The following is an 11,111-nucleotide window of genomic DNA, read 5'->3' as shown; positions in this document are numbered from 1 at the left end:
GTTGTAGTAGGTTTTAAAAAGTGGAAAGAAAAAAATGAGAACAGATAAACTTCTGAAGTTTTTCTTAACATTTGTTTTTTAGTTCCTTTATGTGTATATTTGTGAGGCTGTATGAGTTTGTGTGCACCATGTGCATGCAGATGCTGCTGGAGGCCAGAGGGCATCAGATTCTCTGGAACTGGACCTACACATGGTTATGAGCTACTATGTGGGTGGTGGGGTTCAAACCTGGATCCTCGAGCCTTCTCTCCAGTCCCTAAGATTTTTTTCTTTGTATTTATGTATCTGTGAGTGTATGCCACCTGATGTGGGTGCTGGGCACTGAACTCAAGTCCTTGGAAGAGCAATAAGTGCTCTTAACCACTGAACTCTCTCTCCAGCCCCCTGACCAGGTATTTTTGTTTTGTTTTCCTCAGTGATGTAAAATCTCCATATATGAGAACTAGAGGGTTGGTGGTGTCTCCTCAGACCTGATGATCTGCACCCTCAGCCTCTACTGTCCACCTACAGTGAGCTGGACACAGTCCCTGACTTAGGACCAACGGTGCCTCCTATGTGCTGAGTTTTGACGTGTGTCCAGGAGAGTTGTATACGCAGTTTCAACACTCAGTGCTTGACAGCCGCGGCTCTGGCAGCTGTGTGGTCCCATGGTTACCTAGCAGTTATCTCCTGGTGTCTGTGTGGTGTCAATCCCGGGAGCCCCATGGACCCCACAATCTGATGATGCTAAGGTCCTTGGCTTAAAGGAAATAGCGTTTGCGTGTAACTGCACAGGTCCTCTGCATACTTGAATTCTCTCTAGATTATAACACCGGCCATACATGAACACAGTGTATTATGGACCCAACACACCTTCCCAGTGAGAAGTCACTCCAGCAATTAGAGACTAATAAAGGTAACTAGTAATAGCATGGGACCGGTTCTGACTACTGCCCAAAAGGGAACCAGCCCTGGACAGAAATCCCCATTGGTTTCAGTAGTTTCAGGGCCCCCAGTTACAGTTCAGTCCCAAAGTTTGGCTGTTCAGATGAATGAGATTTACAATACAGCCATTGTCAGTTATCCTGAGACAGCTGCTCGGCTGTTAACTAGGGCATCCTGCCTGCTCAGCAGAAAATTGCTCTTCTGCATAAGAGGACAATAATGAGAGCCAGTTCAGTGGTGCTGTGACCCAGTGCTGTTCCCTTTGGACGGTCCAACAGAGGCATGTTCTTTGATACAGAAGTGTTCCTGAGGGCTAGCTGTGAGCCCGGCTGTTTCCTTTCGTTATGGCTCTAACAGGTGGCATTCTTAGTGAACAAATCTTAACAAGCACTCAGCAACCCTAAACTAACAAGCCTTGCTTTCCTACAGTCTGGTGAGCACGCTCTCAGTCTGCTGTGTGTAACTCAATCTTTCCTAAGCAGGCTTAACAGATCCTTTATACCATCAACGTACTGTTCCTAGTTTCTCCTGCATCAGCAAGAGGCTTCTAGCTCCTGGGATCCAGGCAGTGGAGTGACTTGACCCCCTTGGGAGAGTGGTGACGTAGTAGGGAGTACTGCAGGAGAGCAAGACTGAAGTTCTTGCGAGTGGGCAGGCAGTAGGGTCTCTACATAGCATCTCCTGCAGGATGGGCCATCCATGGGATATGCTGGAGCCTGGGAACAAATGCAGTATGCTTCTTCCAAGGTGTGGGGCTACATCTGCAGACCACACGTCTGCCTCAAGATGGCCCTTTAAAAAATGTGTATGTCTATGTGCACATGTGCATGGGAGTACAGGTGCCCACAAAGGCCCAAAACATCAGATCCCATGAAGCTGGAGTTTCAGGTAGGTTGTGAGCTGCCTAATATGGCTGCAGGATCTAAACTTGGGTCCTCTACAATAGTGCGCCGTTTTACATGCACCCCTCCCCCCAACACACAGTATTTTGAGACAGAGCTCTGGCTGTCCTGGAACTCACTCTGTAGACCAGGCTGGCCTGAAACCCAGAGATCCACCTGCCTCTGCCTCCTGAGTGCTGGAATTAAAGGTGTGCGCCATCATGCCTGGTTTATGTGAATTCTTAATGGCTGAGTAATCTCTCTCGCTTCCAAACTGAACTTTCTGATGGAGCACCTGAGGAACAAGGCACAAGGAATTCTGCATGGGGTCTCCTCTGCACCCTGTTCCAGATCCTCTTTCAGGAAGATTGCTCAGCTGCTGGTTCCAATGAACAACCCAATTTCTACACCAGGCTTGGCAGTCAAGGCCCATCTCCTGATGTTGTGAGCCTGGGACTCTAGGTTGGCTTGTGGCCTCCATCCCTTTTTATCTGGTTCAGTCACATCACCCAAGCATGCTGGCTGTCCACACTTAGGTTGTGCCAGGGCCAACTGTGGTCCAACTCAGTACTAAATTAAGACCGAGACTAGGTCTATCCTGCTACATTTTGCCAGGCAGACTTTCACACTGGCCGCTTTGTTCAAAACGGTAAATATTTGGTCTTATAAAAACCCTTCCTGTTTTCCAAGGTGCAGACAGCCCCGGCAGTAGTTACAAACTGAGCCATCAGAGGCTATCTCGGCTGCTGGATCCACGGGCTAGTTTAGAACACATAGATTTGGTTCATCGCAACAGCAATGGTGGTTAGTCTAGGTGGGTGCACAGACCCAGGCCATTGGAGGCCTTCAGGCGCTGGGGTTATGATGGGTAATTTAGCAGAATACCTGGATCCTGGCCACGAAGCTGGGGCTGTAGAACTTTAAGACAATTCTGAAGCCATTTCTGACAACTCTCAGTCTCAGCAGTAATGCTCCCCCTGGGAACCAAGGACCGAACAATTGCCCATACACTTACTGAAATGTTGGGAACTTTCCATCATCTCCCTGAGTCCTTGTGAATGTTCTCCAGATAGAACTCAGTTATAGAATAGGGGCAAGATAACCCTTAGGTATTGACTCAGTGATTGATGTTTTGACTTAGGCCCTGGGAAAGGGGCAAAGTGACCCTCAGATGTTTTTCCTTACCTCATCTGATCTGGCAACCACTCTCCAACCAATTATTGGTAATAGCCCTTTTGAATAAGCCAATCATAATAGTTAAAGAACAATCCCACACACCCCTTCCTTCTGTGGTTTTTCCCTTTAAAAATAGCCTGTACCAGCCATTCAGCGTCTTTCTAGCCTCCCAAATGCTGGGAGACCCTGTCATGACAGAATTAATAAAATCCTCATGCTTTTATATCAGCTGTGATATGAGAGCTGGTCTCTTGGGGCGACTCCTCCTCCTCCTCGGTGATTGGTCCAACAGGGCTATGGACGTAGTTCAGGAGTGCGCCAAAACTGGATAAGGAGTCGTTCCACTTGAGTACACAACGGCGTGTCCCTTTTCCCACTTTGCAGGCCAGCAAGCCGAGCCGCCTCCCACCATAAGACCCGGAGTCTCCCCCAGCGCTAGAGCCCGATCCGGCCCCGCCCCACCCCAGGGCCGCAAATGTCGCGAGATCTCTGGACCTCCTCACCTCTGGTACCCGGACGTCGGGAGCGCGCACGCAGGTCGCGGGCGCGCGGGACACGCCAGGCCGCCGCCGCTTCTGTCCCACCTCAGCGGCGTGGTCTCGCGAGACTTGCGAGTAAACATCCCCCGAATGGAGAGTCAAGGCGTGTTGGCGGCGGAGGCGCCGTTCCCCCCGGCCCGCCGACCTCGAGCCTGAGGCGAACGCAGGTACGTCAGCCGGCCGCGGGCGAGAGTTGGCCGCGCCCTAGGCCCGGCCGCTCGTTCCCCCTCGTGGGGGCCGCCGGCCACCGCTTGTGGTTTCGCCAGAAATTCGCCCGGAGCAGGCGGAGCGGCGGCCTGGCTTGCGCCTGCGCGCTGCGGTGCGCACGCGCCGCCCTCCTCTGCAGGGCCCTGCGGTTGCGAGCCCTAGGGAGCAGGGCCTGCAGGTCCGTGCACGTTAAGACTCATATTTCCATTTAGATTTTTTTTTCTTTTTTCCCGAGTGGCGCTTCGAGGTGACAGGAGGAACACTTGAAGGTTTGGTCCTGGGTGCCAGCCTCTAGATTAGGTAGCGAAAGAGAAGCCGGACGGAGAGAAAAGCAGTTCCTTCCATTAAAATCTGCAAGACTACTTTTTACACAGGGGAAAAAACATAGTATTTGAGACAAAGTCTAATTATAGCTCAAGCTGGCTTTGAGCTCCTGATCCTCCTTCCTCCGCCTTTGGTGTTGGAATTAAAAACGTGCCCCTCCACACCTCCCTTACCGTTAGTTATCACAGGGTCACTTAAGTGTTACTGCTCAGTGACTTTGCAGTCAGCACCACAAGCCAGTTGGAGAACCACTCCCTAGACCCCGGGTACCCTGTTGTCGTCAGTATCCATGTTCAGTCTGCGGATCACCAATATACTGTCTCCTTAGATTTGCCTTATGGGAATAGTCAGGAGTCACACGTAGCCTTTTGTGCCTGGTTTCTTGGTGCCCTATTTCCAAAATTCATCTTGTCCTGTGAATCAGTACCTTTTTTTTTTTTTTTTTTTTTAACGGTTGTAGCATGAATCAGATTTCATCCTCTTTATGGATAAATGATATTCCATTGTATAACAGCCCACATCCCTCCCACCCCATTTATGTGGAACACTCTTTGCCTAGGAAATTTTATCCTCTAGTATGTGACACATTTGGCCCCAGAGCTGTTTTTTTCTGGGACGTGGCTACCTGAGCTGCATTCGTACCCATTAGGACCCCACAGTCCTCAGACATCCTGCATAAGCAACAGCTGGCTGTTACTATTCAAAAAGGTGATGTAGCGTTGGCAGCTTCCCCCCACCAACCCCGTCACCTAGGAATGACGGAGGGTGTTTTCTAGTCAGTTTCTTTTTTCTTGTTGCCATCATGTCCTTATATTCTTTGATTCTAGTCTGACGGTAGACCGCCCTTCCCCGAAGGGGAAGTCTGTGTGTGTGTGCAGACTTGTATATGGAGGCCAGAGCTCTATAGGAGTCTCTTTGTTCGTGCACCTCCTTAGTTTTTTGAGACAGGGACTCTGAACTGGTCAGTGCACCCCAGAGATGGTTCTGTCTCTGCCTCCCCGTCCTGGGATTGTGGGTGTGCATTGGCGTGCTCAGCTTTTTGTGTGAATTTTGGGAATCTGAATTCAAGTCCTCATGCCTCCTGGACCATTTCCCCCCAGCTCCTCCAAGGAGTGGTTTTAGTGGTTTCTTTTGAGGAGGAAGTTGTACATCATTAGCAACTCTTTTTTTATGATTTATTTATTTATTTATTTTTATTTTATGTGCACTGGTGTTTTGCCTGCCTGCATGCATGTCTGTCTGTTTGAGGTGTTGGCTTCCCTGGAACTGGAGTTAAAGACAGTTTCGAGATGCCATGTGAATGCTGGGAATTGAACCTGGGGCCTCTGAAAGAGCAGCCAGTGCTCTTAACTTCTGAGCCATCTCTCCAGACCCCTATTAGGAACTCTTGATTGCTAATTACTGTATCCTTTCTGAGGTGGTTTAGATGGGTTCAGAACCAGTGATCTGAAATGCTAAGGAGTTCAGATTTTGGGAGGTGACAGAGTTTAAGACAGACTGAGGCAGGTTAAAAAACTGAGAAATGAGTTGCTTTTTCTTTCCTAGTGGCGCAGTCTGTTTTAATTCACAAACCCATGTATGTATGATATGTATAGGTGCACACGTGCCACAGCGCATTTGTGGAGGTCAGAGGACAAGTGTGGAGTTGGTTCTCTTTTCTCACCTAAATTTATGGGGATTCCAGGGATCAAACTCAGGTCATCAGGCTAGCATAGTAAGTGCCTTTACCCATGGGGCTGTCTGACCAGCCCTATTAATCATTTTTATTGTTATTTACTTATTTTATGTATGTGAGAGTTTTGCCTGTATGTATGTATGTGTGCTGTGTGTGCAGCACTTGCCTGAGGAGACCAGAAGAGGGCACCGAATCCCTTGGAACTGGCATAGACAGTTGTGAGCATAAGGATATTGGGAATAGAACCCCTTCCTCTGGAAGAGCAACAAGTGCTCTTTACCATTGAGTCGTCTCTCCAGACTCAGGCTCTATTAATTTTGACAGTGGTTTTTTTAAGGAAATGCATTTCAGATAAAATGAGGAGAGTTGGAAGTTTGGTGGCACAATCTGTGGTTGGCTGGTACCTGTTAAATGTCTGGGGACTAGGAGAGACTGCTGGGAGCCAAGAGCAGAAAATGCTTTGTCTTCTCTGTTCTCACAGTGCTGACTGATGGTTCCTTGAGACCTCCATATGCACCTTTATTTTAAGAGTATCTTCTGACACTGCTTAATTGTTAGCCCGTTAAACAGTGGGAATACAGCCAAGTATGCAATTAAGTTACAAAAGAAATCGTTTTCCAGCCAACTTTTAATTAAATTGAATAGTACCCTTTCATGGTTTAAACAGCCTTCACTGGAGTTATTTCAGTAAACTAGTTTATTAAGAGGGAGGGCATAGTGACATAATTAGATGACTGATAAGGGTCATTTCCTCTCATCTGAATTAGATTTTAAAGTTATATTCAAGCAAATAACTTCAGATATATTTAAATTATACCCATAAGTATAATATTGGTGATGTTCTCTTACTTTTTACATTGTAAGTAGAATTTCAGAGCTGAAAGGGGACATTAGCTGCCTCTTGTAGCTTGCTCTCCTTCTCCCTCTTACACATGCACCCTGCCTCTCTGTTCTTGATGTGCTGGTCTTTTCCATTCAGTATTTGATGTCGGACTCATCTTGGGTTCATCTATGAGCGGTGTAGTCGTGCTCATGCTAAACCGTTGGTGGAAGGCCTATCTTTAGGGTGTGCTTTTTGTAGAAGATAACCAGGTCTTCTACAAGGATACCTGGGAATTAAGTCTGATCAACACTTGTTGGGTTCAGGGGCAGCCTCAAGAGACCCTACAAGTTAGTATGCCTGTGAAATTCTGGAAGGAGCAGTGACCTCCCTTAGCTGGGAAGGCTACTGTAGACAGATTGTGGGAACAGCCTTTTGGAGAGAATTAGTTTAAGATCACTCTGTATTTCAAAATAATTAAGTCTGACATGGTTGATTTTTGTTGTTTTGTTTTTATGTTTTTATTTTTTTGAGACAGGGTTTCTTTATGTGGCTTTTTGTTTTTATTTTGAAACAGGGTTTCATTATGTAGTGCTGACTGTCCTAGAACCGAGTAGACCAGACTGGTCTCAAACTCGCAGAAATCATGCTTAGCAAACAGTTGAATTTTTGTGCTATCTTATCAGAAAATATGATTTCTTTCTTTAAAATTTATTCAAAATGATTTATTAAAAATAATAAACAGTATGATTTATATAGTTATAAAAATAATAAAAGCTATTTCTACACTGTAAAGAAAATGTAATAAAGTGGAAAAGGATAAGTCATCCTTCTAGAGGTAGGAGTATTGCTATCATTTTGTTAGTTACCCTTTGATTTTTTTTCCCTGTGTACATAGATGCATAAAAAACTTTTTAGATTAACTTCTATTTTTATCTTGCCTAAATGTATGTATGTGCTTGCTTGGTGTCCACAGAGGTGAGATGAGAATGATAGAGATGGAGTTAAAGATGACTGTGAACCATTATGTGGGTGCTGGGAATCAAACCTATGTCCTCCGCAAGAATAGCAAGGACTCTTAATCGCTGAACTATCTCTCCAACTCCATGGAGACATTTTAAAAGTCGGTTTGCTGGCACTTAGGAGGTAGAGGCAGTTGGATCTCTGAGTTTGAGGTCAGCCTGATCTACATAGTGAGTTCCAGAACAGCCAGGGCTATGTAGAGAGAATCTGTCTCCAAAAATGGAGTGGGGGTGAGGGCAGTTTAGTCCATTCTGTATATGAACTGGTTTCTTTAATACTTCATTAGGACATTCTCTTTTTCATAGCACTAGCACAGACTGACATGATTTCCCGTGTAAGTCAAGGTATTGACAGCTGGTTCTTTCTGGAGGCTCAGGAAAGAATCTAGTTCCTTCTGTTCATAGAAGCTACCTATAATTACAAGAAAACTAAACTCTGGAGTGTGTCTCCCCAGCTCTGAAGCACACACCTGGCTGGACAGAGAGAGCTCACAGTGACCTGAGGATGGAGGGTGCCTTTCCTAGAGGGTGGTCACACCTGCTGAGTCTTTGTTTAAAGTCACATTGGCTAGGATGTGGACATCTGTGGGGGACAGTGATTCAGCCTGGCTCAAGGCACAGTTTGAAAAAAATGCTGCAGGGTATTCTATAGTTGAAGCAAACTGTAATCATTCCCCTGTCCCCTATTATTGTATGCTTAGATAGTCTCTAATTTTTCCTCATTACAATCTTGCACCATATATCGTTGGATGTAAATAGTGGGCTTCAGGCTCATGCATGTTGGACTGAATTCCTAGGGAGCATTTTTAAAACAGTAGACTCTTTTCTCTGAAAAATGTGAACCAGACCCTGGGGTGCCCAGGCACCTTTCCCACTCAACAACAGGATATAGGAACAGCAAGGGCATCCCTCCTTTAGGAATCAATTTTCTCACCCCAAAGTGGGGATAATAACAGGATGTTATGAGGGTTATGTGAGTTGTTATAAGGCAATGAATTTGAATCTCAACTGCCACCAAGAAATGCTCATTGAGTGTTAAGTTTTTATTCCTGGTCAGGAATCTTTCTATGTCAGTATTAAGGGTTTAGTGCATATTGACAGATGGTTTGGAGATTAAAAAAATCATTAATTACATGAAAATATTTGCTGAATTTGTTGAATTATTAAGTATGAGTTGTATTTTAGGTGCTTCAGCTTTTTTTTTTCCAGAAAGAAAGTTACTTGTTTTTTTTTGTTTTTGTTGTTTGTTTTGGGCTGGACCCTCAGTATATCCCCATGGTCAGCTGCACTCTGCATTTCATGTTAGTCAGTGTTAGCTATCGCCCTGCTCTGGGTGACACTGCACAACAACCCATGAGTGTTAAGTTGCTGCATGAAATGGCCCTTGGGATTCATTTGATGCCTCCTCATGATTTGATTGCTGCAAAAACTTTGGGGGGAACCTCAGAAATAGGCAGGACTCTTCTCAGTGCCACTGCTGGGGGAGGAGGTGGATTGTGCCCCTTTGTCCCTGGCTGGTTGGCTTGGATAATGTGGTGAAGTCACTCTTCCTCTTTGTAAATATGTATTTTAGTGGGTGGCATTTGAAACTATGTAAATAGCAGTGTTTTCCTTAAGCTTCCACTCTATTCGCATTGGAGATTGTTTTCCCATTTTGAATTTTCAAGGAGTTATGTTCTGTTACTCATATATTGTGAAACTCAGATTGTCCCAGATTTTGCTAGGGAGAGTCCCTCCACCCTGGCGTCTGGCAACATATTTCCATTCTCTGAGTGAGCACTGCTTCACTGTCTGGCACAAGGGGTTCCACAGTCATCTCATCTACTCCCACCCACCCTTGAGCTGTCTCGTCAAGGATCCCAACTTCTTTCCCTGGAGAGTGGGACTCAGCCATCTGGGCACAAGGTGGTGGGCTTCCTTCTTGGGGGTACAACACATGGCACTGCTGCTGTGTCCTCTTGGTAGATGGGGTGTGTATTCAGATGTGCCCATGTTTATTTCTCCATCTCTGAGTATATCTGAAAACCTTGAGCTCACACCAGCCTTTCAGTTTCAGCTCATACTGAATGGCTCATTCATTTTAGTTTTTGGTGGCCTTCTCTTCACACACTTTTCTTGCTTGCTTGACTCCAGCTCTAACTGGGTTTCTGTGGCTTCCTTGTCCTCAACATACTAACTCAGAAAGTAAAGGACAAGTTAGTTGCTTTCTTTCTCCCTGTGTGTGAACCTATGTATGCACACCTGTCTAATGTCTGCTTGCTGTTAGCTAGTGAGCATGTCTTGTGGCTCCTGTTTACTACTTGGGGTCATGGCTTGGACACCATAGGTTGGTTGATACAGATGAATAGGTGTGTTACAGCTCTCAAAGTGCAGTCTCTTCTTTAAAAGCCCCACTGGACATGTCTGTGGGTTAGGATCTCTCTGGACACAGGCCCAAGAGCAAAGGGGTTAGTGGTAAATGATTGGCTTCCTGTGTCCAGGCCCCATGTACTGTCTTCTAACAGTTGAGTTGTGAATTAAAAGCCATAAAGGAAAATGATTTGTGCCTTCTTCCAGGATTGGGAACGTGTAGAAACCTTAGGCTCTGTAATTTTCTACCTCAATGCCAGTCACAGTAATGTCTTCTAAGAGCCTGGACTTTTCACCTTTGAGAGCAATAAGTAGGTTACCTGTGTCTACACAGCAGACCTGTTTTCATTTTCTGTGATTTTCAACTTGCTCATTTATCTCAGGAGACTTTTGTACCTGGAAGCGGCTTCCTTCTTTCCTTACTTCCTTCTAGCACTGGGGTGTGTGGAGAGCAAGTTCCTGGAGTAGATGGGGTTGGTGGAGTGCAGTCAGACCAGGGCAACTCGTTCATTTAGTATGACCTTTTTTCTGGAAGGGATTGGTAACATTTTAAAAACATATTTAATTTGTATGTATGGATGGGTACTAGTGTAGAGATCAGAGAGGACATATGTGGGAGCTGGTTCATGCCTTCTATCATGTAGGTTCCAGGGATAGAACTCAGATAGACAGGCCTGACAGCAAGTGCCCTTATCTGCTGAGCTGTCTCCTCTCCCTCTAAAAACTAAGTCAGTAGGCTTATCCAGTGGCCAGACTTTCCTTATGGAAGTCTGATTTTGGCTTTCTTTCGGTCTCTCCTGTTTCCTGTTGTCTTCCCCAGAGAAGAGGTGTTTGTGGCCCAGGATTCAGCCAACCTCTGCTTGCTTCCTAGTGTTGTTGAGTATCCTAAGCAGAGGTGCTCACAACTTATTTCTCATGTGGGTGTTCCCCTGAGCCAGCTTCCATTTAGTCTTCATTTCAGAGGCAAAAGTTATCCTTGTAACTTTGATTCCTTACCTGCATTATTCCACATCTGGTCATCAGGAGAATTTGTTGGCTCTGCCTTAAGGTCTAAGTCAGCATCTTCTCTCCCTGGGTTGTTTATACCCATGATCTTACACTGGATCCCCTGTCCCCTGTATTCATTTCTCCTAGAAGGCTGAGTGGTCAGCTGTGTCTTCCTTTCCCTTTCAAAATAGAAGCTGAGGTCCTTTC

General features: G+C 45.8%; 1 protein-coding gene across 3 annotated transcripts in view; it reads left to right on the top strand.

The window, feature by feature from the left end:
- Positions 1-3,527: 3,527 nt before the first annotated feature.
- Positions 3,528-11,111, top strand: part of Mbtps1 (membrane bound transcription factor peptidase, site 1) — a 52,129-nt gene continuing 44,545 nt past the window's right edge. For 2 of the 3 annotated variants that reach the window (XM_038312399.2, XM_038312397.2), the window contains exon 1: positions 3,529-3,687. The gene's annotated coding sequence lies outside the window, so the exon portion shown is untranslated. Of the gene's footprint in view, positions 3,688-11,111 lie in introns of all 3 variants that reach the window. The other variant, XM_038312398.2, reaches the window with a different exon arrangement.

This window comes from Arvicola amphibius, chromosome 15 (genome assembly GCF_903992535.2).
Source record: "Arvicola amphibius chromosome 15, mArvAmp1.2, whole genome shotgun sequence".
Lineage (NCBI taxonomy): Eukaryota > Metazoa > Chordata > Mammalia > Rodentia > Cricetidae > Arvicola > Arvicola amphibius.
The sequence above is the reverse complement of the archived record's forward strand: the minus strand, read 5'-3'. Positions and strand labels throughout refer to the sequence as shown.